General features: G+C 43.9%; 1 pseudogene; it reads right to left on the bottom strand.

Annotated features, from left to right (window-relative positions):
- Positions 1 to 8,152: 8,152 nt before the first annotated feature.
- Positions 8,153 to 8,639, bottom strand: LOC138085931 (transcription factor BTF3 pseudogene; annotated as a pseudogene).
- Positions 8,640 to 9,335: the final 696 nt, after the last annotated feature.

The following is a 9,335-nucleotide window of genomic DNA, read 5'->3' as shown; positions in this document are numbered from 1 at the left end:
TGTGATATCCTTTATTTCTCTTGAAAGCATCCTTTTGACCTCACTTAGTGTACAGGCTATAAAACATATCAAGAAGTGAAATGCTGTATTTTTCATGTAGTCACAGTATATACAAATAGAAAATACCACCTTCAATGAATAGAACCAAAGGGGGGAGCGATAATCTCTAAATTCAGTTTTACCTATCAAAGTCATTTGTTAAGGTAAAGAAATTAAAAAAAAAAAAAAAACTTTTGTAACTCAAAGGTCACGATCACCCTGGATGTATTGGCCTGCATCTGACTGCTGGGAGATTGTTTTCTGCTATTAGGTGAGAACTCAGTGGCATCCTTTGTGCTCTCAACATTTTCTTTATTACTAGATTAGAGAAATGTGACATTGTTAAAAACTCTAACTTGAAAATGCTTCACAGAGCAGGATCCTTGCCAAATTCAGGAGTCTTGCTAGTTTGCAAGACAAGAGCCATCATGCAGAACAGCAGGCCGATACTAGAAGTCAGCAATCACAATGGGACTAAATCCCACAAACTGTGGTTTCTGAATGTCTTAATCTTCTCCAATCTTAAAAGAGTGATGCTGGCTTTACTTTGAAGAAAAGTAAGGGACAGGTGGAATTATTAATAATTCCTGAATTTTAGCTCTTCTGGCAGCGACCTAGCTCTTCTGGATCTTCCCAATTTCTAATGCCTCTTTATTACCCAGATTATAAATAGATGCCCATTTTCTCTTCTTGATATTAAATTCATAACAAAGATCGTACAAGACCATCTTCCTTACCTGGTCAGGCTATAGGTTGTCCTGAAAAAGGGAGTTTCCCAAGTGATATTTAACCTAGTTGCCTGGAAAGTCCCATGGACGGAGGAGCCTGGTAGGCTGTAGTCCATGGGGTCGCTAGGAGTTGGACATGACTGAGCGACTTCACTTTCACTTTTCACTTTCATGCGTTGGAGAAGGAAATGGCAACCCACTCCAGGGTTCTTGCCTGGAGAATCCCAGGGACGGGGAGGCCTGGTGAGCTGCCGTCTATGGGGTCGCACAGAGTCGGACACGCCTGAGGTGACTTAGCAGTTGCAGTAGCGTGATGCAATTGGATGTTTTAACCCAGTTTTGAGGGAAGTGCTTTTTACGATTTGTTTCTCCTGCTTTGGTGGGCAGAGCATGGGTTGACCTTGTCAGGAGGACATGGGATCATTGCTGGCGTCTGTACAATGCAGTGCTGCTGTAAGGCCATCAGCGTTTCTCAGGGGGGTCGGGTCACATTGGTACATGGTGAGTAGCACAATGAGACCTTAGGCAGAACTTGCCTTTAACTTGTGTCTTTTCTACTTCTTGTTTCTGAGTCGTTAAAATTCTAAATTGATATTATGCTGTGTACCCTGTTTCTAAGGGTAGAAAGCTTTCCACCAGCAGTAATTCAAATATAACATTTTGGTGTGAGGAAGGGATACCTACCGCTGGATTCGTCTTGTTGTGTCTAAATCTATTGGCTGTCACTTCCTGTATGAGTTGTTCTCCATCTTTTGTATGACTTTAATATTTCCCCCATTTCCTGAAATTATATGCTCTTTAGAATTCAGAAGTACTGTGGCTTGGGTAGTCATCCTCTTTGAACCAGAGAGGAGAGGCTAAGTGTAAAGTATCAGTGCCTACACTAAAGTCTGGCCAGATGAGGCCATTCTCTGTGGGCTCAGTGGTTGGTATGGCTTCCTGTGTTAATGGAGAAGTATAAGATCTGTGCCAGGTGCAGGATTTCGGGTCACAGTTTCAAAGTACTCTGGTCTCTGTGATGAGCAGGAGTCTTGGGTCTGTTGCACGTCTGCAGATGAGAATGTGGTGCTGCGGTGCTGTCTCTTCTCCAGTGTCACAGTTGCACTGGGAGCCCCTGAATTCTGCTCTCCAGCTACTTAGCTCTTCTAAGATAGGTTGAAGGTTATAGTGCTTCCCCAACACTGCTTACCATTTTGAGGATTTGAGCTCACCAGTTAATCAGGTCTTCAGCTCTTCTGTGATGCTTTTTCTTAGAGGATTAATTGAGGTATGTTTGAAAACTTCCTGGAAGTTAGATATTCTGCCATCTCTTCTGAACCTCCCACTCGTCATTCACACGCAGGTTTCGATGTCTGCGTCTTCCTCCCTCTCGCCACCAAAATTGTTCTCCCTAAGGTCAGGTTACCTTTTTTGTATTAGTTTCCTATTGCTGCTGTAAGAAATCACCAGAAAATTGTGGGCTCAAAACAATACAAGGTTATTCTGTGACAGTTCTCCAGGCCAAAAATCTGAAATCAGTTTAACTGGGCTAAAGTCAAGAGGCTGGCAGGACTTGCCCTTTCTGAAGTCTCTAGGGGAGAATCTGTTTCTTTGCCTTTTCTAGCTTCTGGAGGCCACTGCATTCTTTGGCTCGGGGCCCCTTTCTTGCATCACTCCAACCTGCTGTTTCCATTGGCACATTTCCTACTTCCTCTCTGCAGTCAAATCCGTCTCTTCGTGCCTTTTATAAGGACACTTGGGGTTATGTTTAGAACCCACGTGGATAATCCACAATTATTTCCTCATTTCAAGATCCTTAATCACATCTGCAATGTCCCCTTTCCATGTTCGGTACCATTCACAGGTTCCAGGGATTAGTTACTAGGTATTTGGGGGCCATTATTTCAACTACCATAGCATTGATTTCCTATTGTTCAAACCAAGCGTCTTCTTTTTATTCCCATCCTTGCTCAAATGACATTTGATACTGTTGGTTACTCTGGGAAAAACTGCTCCTCTGACCTCAAGATATGGGTTGTTTTGTTCTTCTTGTGTGATATTATTTTGTCTCTCCCTCTGGAATGCAAACCGCTGAGTAGAAATCTAGGCTATTTTGTTTCTAAGCTCTATCCCCAGTGCTTAGCATAGTCTCTACTATTATGAAATTATGAAAGAGATTGAATAATAGAAACTTGATGAACTTCCCCATAGTTCTGTCACCTCTCATTCTTACTTTTCTTCAGTGGTCCTTCCTCTACCCATTCAGTCGAGATTGGTATTCCCTTCAGGACTTGGTGCTAGTCTACTTCTCTCCTCAAATGCCAGGTAGATGCAGGCCCAACCATATTCAACCATTTTCTGGGGGCTCTCAAACCTGTACAAGCCCAGACCCCCGGTTTGAACTTCCAACTTCAATCTTTATTTGGATTTCCTGCAAGCATGGCAAATTCCCCATGTCCCATCCTTCCCATCCACCAAGGACCACCAAAAACAAACCTCCCCTTCCCCTTATACTCTCTCTCTCAGGGAATGGGAAGTACCAGGATTTATTTAATAGCCACAGCAAGGAGACCGGGAGCCATACCAGGCTTCATACTTTCTCTCTACTCACTCTTCCACTATCCCCTCCAGTCAGTCATGAAGTTTTGTCAGTCTGACTGCTACATATCTGATATCTCTTTCTGTCTAACTTGCATTGCCATGGTTCAAGTCCTCGTCACTCCCACAAGTAGATAAATGAACTTTCCAAACTGTTCCTCTTGACTTCTCCTGAATATGGTAGAATGACATACTCTCTGGTTGCATACCAGAGCTGCCGATCCCCAGCCATGGGCTCAGTCTCTGCTGAGAGGGCAGTGACTATCATTTGCATCACATGATCTTGGTCCCCATAGCTGATTGGGCTAGGGATGGGTGCCTGATCCAAGGGTGGTTTGTTCTATAGGCTTGATCAGCCAACATATGACTTGGGTGGCTGGTTGCAAAATACAAGCTAATAAGTTTCTCCAAAGGAGGAATAGAGAAGCTGAGAGACTGGGATCACTGCATTGCTGAACAGAAGGGTCAGTTGGAATGATGGGCATGAGCAAGCTATAGTTATCAGAAAGTAGATACTGTACCTAAGGAGGGGACCTAGTGAGCAAGATGAGAACAAGGAAGGAAAGAAGCTGAGGCACAGTGAGCAGGGTGCTGCCTCAGTTTCTGCTATCCTTTTTTTAAATCATTTATATTTAATATAATTTTAAAGACTTGTGTTAACCCAGTGCTTTATTTTTCCAGTTTTATTGAGATATAGTTGACATACTGAATCATGTTGATATATATAGATCAGCCCTGGAATTTCTTTGGAAGGAATGATGCTAAAGCTGAAACTCCAGTACTTTGGCCACCTCATGCGAAGAGTTGACTCATTGGAAAAGACTCTGATGCTGGGAGGGATTGGGGGCAGGAGGAGAAGGGGACGACTGAGGATGAGATGGCTGGACGGCATCACTGACTCAATGGACGTGAGTCTGAGTGAACTCCGGGAGTTGGTGATGGACAGTGAGGCCTGGTGTGCTGCGATTCATGGGGTTGCAAAGAGTCAGACACGACTAAGCAACTGAACTGAACTGAACTGAAGTGATTACCACAATAAGTTTAGTGAATATCTATCATTTCATATAGATACAAAAATTACAGAAATAGAAATGTTCTTCTTGTGTGGAGAACTCTTAGGATTTCCTCTCTTAACACCTTTCATATGTAACATTCAGCACCATTAATTATATTTATCACGTTGTACATTACATCTCTTCTGTGGTTCTTTAAGAGTAATTCCCGAGGCCTGTCCCTCCTCTCATTCCTACTGTCAGAGTTCCAGGAGTCATGACATTATTATAAACAAACCAAAGTCCTAGTCTGAGTGAACCCCTGCTTCCTTCAATAAATTGGCCAAAGAGTTAAGTGTTCCAGTAAGTCTTTACCATGTTCTGATGAGACATCTGGAAGAAAGCAGAACTGTAACCAAAAGCAACAATGTGCAGTCCCAAACTCAGTGTTCATTCCACTTCATTTTTAAGCATTAGCTTAGGAAAAAGAGAGGTTTTTCACTGTTTCCTCTGGGAGTGGGAGAATATTATGAGCTTCTTGTGTCAAAATCAGTCAACAAACTGATCCCTAAACATAATTTTAGAAAGGAAAAGTAATTGCTGCTACAAATATGATACAAAAATGACTATAATAAGTGACATAACATTGTCTGATGCTTTAGCAATGGTGGGATAATTAGATGACATGTTTCCAGAGAGCTGCCTTTCGATTTTCCAGCTGTTGAGACCAGAGGGATTACTGAAGGTCTCCAGGAATCTTAGACACAGGACTGCATTCCTCTCTCAAATTAGCGTAATTAAATTCATTGAAGATCTATAGGTAAAAAACATTAGGTACATGCAATCAATGCTCTGAATATGGAATACAGTTAGAAAGCATGTTTATTTATGTTTCTCTCTATCCCTATAAAATGTATTCATTGGGAGTTCCTCCCTCTGTTTAGGGTAAAATAAAAACTTGGTAGTCTCAGAACTATTTTGAGTATTCTTAGGCAACAGAAATCTTAGGCAAGTGGTACATCATAAGGACATTAACCCTGAATATTCATTGGAAGGACTGATGCTGAAACTGAAGTTCCAATACTTTGGCCACCTGATGCGAAGAGCCAACTCATTGGAAAAGACCCTGATGCTAGGAAAGATTGAAGGCAGGAGGAGAAGGGAATGGCAGAGGATGAGGTGGTTGGATGGCATCACCAACTCAGTTAACGTGAATCTGAGCAAACTCCTGGAGACAGTGAAGGACAGGGAAGCCTGGTGTGCTGCAGTCCATGGGGTCACAGGGTCAGTCGGACATGGCTTAGTGACTGAACAGCCAATAGAAAAGCCTTGGTCACTCTAAATCATCTTTAGTGCATCCATTCCTATGTTGATAATGTGGAACTTGGTTTAAAATTATGTCTTACCGTTACCCCAGTGAGAAGCCGTGTGTAGTCAGTCAGCTGAGGAAGGAGAAGGTCTTTCCCTGTTTCTGCCAGGTTCTGATCCTTCTGGGGCTGTGGTGCAGACATTTCACAGAGACTTCCACAGGTTTGTGGGAGGCTGCACTCCTAGCTGGTATCATTCACCTGCTATTTCCTTGATTCAGGCAAATGCGCTCTCCACTTGAGTAGCCACCTGCTTCCTCAGCCCGAGGAACCAGTCTTCTCCCTCCGCTTCGCCTCTTCTGAGGCCTGCCTGTGCCCAAGGCTTTCCCCAGCCAGCCCTCTCACACGTCTGGCACACCTCTGATCCCTGAACATACACCTACCTACCCCTTCTTCCTTGGACAAGCTCGGGGCAGCAGCTGTCCTCCTTTACTGCACACCAGAAATGCTTGTAAGCTCTTCTTTCACCTGATTGTCCAGAAGGGAACTAGACCACTGTGTTCTTCCTACCCAGCGACATATATAAGGCTTTCTGATGAATTGCACTCATGTCCCTTGTTCTTGACACTACGTGACCCCAACTTTTTATTTTGGTGGGAAGTGAGAGCATATTTTTCTTTTAAAACATCCTCCAAATATCCTCTCCCCAGTCTCCAGCAATCCTTACATGATCCCGTATTTCCTTTGGAATGCAGCACCTCATGTGTCTTTGTGCCTCAGCCAACACTTTAGTTTTAACACCTTGCGAGTACATGGTGGATTTGTCTGCTTGTTTGAAATCCTAATGTCAGAAATGTGTTGTTTGGATGAAGTCCCTGCAGATCCTCCACACCTGTGATGAGCTGGCTATTCTTAAGCAAGAAGTGGTCCAAGAGAACACACTCCAGGGTCTCTGGCCAGCCTCAGTTTCTGAAGGGAACCAGTGGATTCTCTCCCTCTTAGCTCAGCAGAGCCGGAAGCTCTTGATCAGCAGCCCTAGGACACGGGCCATGTAGCTTTCAAGTTGCCTGGAGCAGGGAGGAAGGGATGCAGGGTGCCCAGACACACGAGAGGGCGATCTTGTCTATGGCCCCCTCAGCCCTGGTTGTAATGAAGATGGCAATGTCCTGTAGGGCTCCTCAGGGGACTTCTGAGCTTAGCATGCTAGAGGACTACGAGGACTGGGAAGGGCTGGAGTAGAGAGGCCAGACACCTGTGAGGACTCAGGAGCCGGAAGGGCTGACTCTGGGCAAGGGCAGGGAGTAAGGGAGGGCACTGCTGCAGGGAAACACCACCTTACCTGAGGTCCTTCACAGTGTGGCTGCTACTGCTGCTAAGTCGCTTCAGTCGTGTCCGACTCTGTGCGACCCCATAGACGGCAGCCCACCAGGCTCCCCCGTCCCTGGGATTCTCCAGGCAAGAACACTGGAGTGGGTTGCCATTTCCTTCTCCATCACAGCGTGGACCCCTATCTATTTCATCAGTCTCATGTCCTTCACTTCCCTCCCCTTCATGCCAGCCACACAAAGCCACCTGCCATTTTCTAAATATGCCATGCCCTTCCACACTCTTTTACTTTTCACCTAATTTAAGTCTAATTTTCTGTGATGTCTTCCTGCCATGTTCCCCATCTGGCTGCTGTACCATTTTTCACGTCTCAGCTCCAGCTCTCACAATGCTACATCGTCGCGCTTTGTTAATTTGCCTCTCTCTGCTGCCCGAGACAGTGAGTGTCTCTGAGACAAGGACTGTGCCTGATCCACTTTTATACTCCCACCACCTCCCATTGAGCTTCAGTGTTGTAAGGACTTCTATTAGTTTTCTATTGCTGCGTAAAAAATTACAACGAACTTAGCAGCTTGAAACAGCACACATTTATTATCTCATAGTGTCTGTAGATCAGATGTCTAGGCAAGGTGTGGCTGAATTCTCTAATCAAATTCTCACTGAGCTGAACCCAACATATAAATAACCCAGGGCTGGGATTCTCACCTGGGTTTCATGGGCCTCTTCTAGACTCACTGATTGTTAACAGGATTCATCTCCTTGAAGCTGTAGGACTGATGTCATTTTTCTGCTGGCTGTTGGCCAGGTACTACTCTCAGCTCCCAGAGGCTGCCCAGTTCCTTGCCTTGTGGGCAGTTCACAACACTGGTGTCTGATTCTTTCCAGGCTGGTAGGAGTACATCTTTCTCTTTCTCTCTCTTTCTCTTTTTTTTTTTTCACTAAGCAAATAATTTTATCTTTGTTTCAAACTTTATTCTTAGGCTTCTTCAGCTTAATTAGCTGCAAAGAATGAATTGTATATAAGCAAAAACTGAAAAGAGCTGCAGTGTCCAGGGACTTAGGATTAAAAATATTAAGAGATCTAGATTTTATCAGATCCATAAACAAAATTTTTAAAAGCAGTCATATATAAAATAGCAGCTTCCAGTAACTTCTTCAAGATTTATTTTCTTCAGAATTTAATTCAGTTTGTTTCATTCTTGGAAACCTCATCAAAATTCTCCACAAGATCTGGAACTTCATCATCATCATCCTCTCCAGTGGAAAGTGGTGCTTTTCCATCCACAGATTGTTTGGGCAGAGCTTCAGCCAGTCTCCTTAAACTGATCAGACTGTCTGCGCCAAGTTGGTTTAAGATGCTGGGGAGAATTTCCGCCAGTTGCTTTGACTCAGCATGGCCTGTAATGGTGAAGGTGTTTGCTTCCAGAGGTGCCTGAACTTTAAGGTTGTTAAAGTCGATCACTGTTCCTTGATTTGTGAACATATTCACCTCTTCAATACCAGAGATATTGTTTACCCCTAACTTCTTTAAAGAGAACTGAAGTTTTTTTGTCATCTGCTGTGGCTGTTCTATGAACCACCTTCTTTCGGCAAGCAGCTCCTTTCCCACCAATGAGCACTTGTGCCTGCAGTTTGGTGAGTTTCTCTTGGTTCATGATAGTTTCTTTCATCTTGTTGGAGCAGAGATGGGGGTGTGCGGGGGACTAGGCTTGGCGCTCAGGTGGTCTCGGGCAGACCCGCTGAGGTTAGGCACACACATGTGGGGATGCAAGACGGCAGCTAGACAGGGAGCACTTCTGTTTGATTTCATTTTCTGCAACCAGCCAGAACCAGGCTGCTTTCAATGGGCTCACCTGATTAGACCAGGGCTACCCTAGATCATCTTCCTTTTGCCCTGTAATGTAACATAATCACAGTGGATTTCATCATATCCATACGTTTCACTCATATTCAAAGGGGAGAGATCACAAGGGTAATGGTTCATTGGGGTCTTCCTAAAATTTTGCCTATCATAGGGCTCAATGAATATTTATAAAATCAAATGATGTATGTTCCAAAATGTCAGAAACACTGACATTCAATTGTAAGATTTTTTTTCCTGTTGTTACTTTGGAAGTTTTCTAAAGTTGTTTCTTAATTTGTGTTGGTCCAGAATGGTTAAGAACGCTTTATGTGAGATAACACAAGGCCCCCACCCAGGTGGTACTAAAGACTTGGGGTGTGTGGCAAGACCTAGTCTAACATCTGACTGGCTGTGTGACTTAGTTAACTTCCTGAAACTCTGAATGTCAGAGTCCTTTTCATGTATAAAATGAGGGGGGTGGATCTAAACAATGTCTAAGATTGGCCAGCTTTAAAATTCTCTA

The sequence above is a fragment of the Capricornis sumatraensis genome, chromosome 9 (genome assembly GCF_032405125.1).
Source record: "Capricornis sumatraensis isolate serow.1 chromosome 9, serow.2, whole genome shotgun sequence".
Taxonomy (NCBI): domain Eukaryota; kingdom Metazoa; phylum Chordata; class Mammalia; order Artiodactyla; family Bovidae; genus Capricornis; species Capricornis sumatraensis.
Note: the sequence above shows the minus strand (reverse complement) of the source record. Positions and strands in the feature narration are given on the sequence as shown.